Source organism: Gekko japonicus, unplaced genomic scaffold (assembly GCF_001447785.1).
Source record: "Gekko japonicus isolate JY-2015 unplaced genomic scaffold, Gekko_japonicus_V1.1 scaffold420, whole genome shotgun sequence".
Taxonomy (NCBI): Eukaryota; Metazoa; Chordata; class Lepidosauria; order Squamata; family Gekkonidae; genus Gekko; species Gekko japonicus.
The window spans coordinates 822,086-823,496 of record NW_015159723.1 but is presented as its reverse complement, the minus strand read 5'-3'; the positions used below and the strand labels follow the sequence as shown (position 1 = coordinate 823,496).

Genomic DNA, 1,411 nt, shown 5'->3' with positions numbered 1-1,411 from the left:
GGGATGAAAATAACAACAGAGCATAATCGGCTACATCCTTACTCTACAAAGACAAAACTAGAAGAGAGAGATTATGGCTATTCTTCTTCTTCTTCTTCAGAACACCAAACAAAGACGGGAAGAGAAGCCATAAAATGCTAATACACTTAGACACTTTAGTCCCAATCAAATTCCTAGATCAGGGAGAAAATTCCCGGGCTTTCTACAGCTAAAGAACATTGGTTACATTTTTTTTCACTTTTTTTTTTTAATTTATTTTTTCAATTTTTAACAATTCTAACACTTCAAACAGTGAACAATTAATTTTCCAATTACATTCACATCCTGTAAATAGTTCCTGCGTATGTACAACGTTATAACATGTTCAAAGAATTACAATACATTACTCAACACACTTCCGAATATGATTTCAGTAGAAAGATAACAGACTTAGCGTAAACTTGATAGGAACATTAGGAAGCATCCCGAACTATTGTGAATTCCTGTGAGTAACATAAGCAAACATTTAACCCCAGATATACTGAGTGTTTTCAACTTGTAATACCCAACACTGGGCCATGCAGGCCAGGGCTGTTATCTTTTTAGTGGTTTTTATATTCTGTTCCTCATCTGAGGCCTGTTCTATGGATACTCTTAACAATGCTCGTAGGTTGGGATTTATACTTTTTAGATGCCGCTGGTTTGTTCTGGTTTTGTATAGCTAAGTCCTGATGCGCTTTTTTTTCGGTATTGCTTTGACTTGTAAGCCATCTCGTGCAGGGCTCTGGAGATGCGGCATATACATTTCCGCAGCAACAGATAGAAAGCTATCAGGACTAAGCCGGTAGCAAAAGGGATTGTGCCTAAATCTCGGTGTGGAAGTGGAATCGTTAAGTCAGAGCCCAAAAGTGTGGCTCACACTGCTTGAGAGAGCCAGTGTGGTGTAGCGGTTAAGAGGACTGGACTAGTCTCTGGGAGACCCGGGTTTGAATCCCTGCTTGTGCCATGGAAGCTTGCTGGGTAACCATGGGCTAGTCACAGTGTCTCAGCCTAATCTACCTCACAGGACTGTTGTGAGGATGAAATGGAGGAGAGGAGAATGATGTAAGTGGCTTTGGGGAGAAGTGAATGGAATAAATGGCTCGGGTAAGGGCTGCAACTGGGGCTTCTAGAGCATGTGGCTGTTCCTTTCTCTTCCTTTCTGAGCCTGCAGAAGCACCCGGGGGGGGGGATGGACGGACGGACACGGGGCATGGGCTCAGGTAGCTCCCCAAGCGAGTTGTTCTCTCCTCCCCCACCTCGGACAATCATGTTCCTGAGGGTGTGCGAAGTCTCTAGTTCGCACACCCTCAGTCTAGAGATGTAAAATTTCCGGAAATTTTGAAGCTCGGAAAAAACCCCGGGTTTTTTCCAGTTTTTTTCGGGGAAAACT

General features: G+C 43.2%; 1 protein-coding gene across 2 annotated transcripts in view; it reads left to right on the top strand.

The window, feature by feature from the left end:
* Positions 1-1,411, top strand: part of GSE1 (Gse1 coiled-coil protein) — a 486,799-nt gene that overhangs the window by 299,434 nt on the left and 185,954 nt on the right. The gene's annotated exons all lie outside the window — the stretch shown is intronic.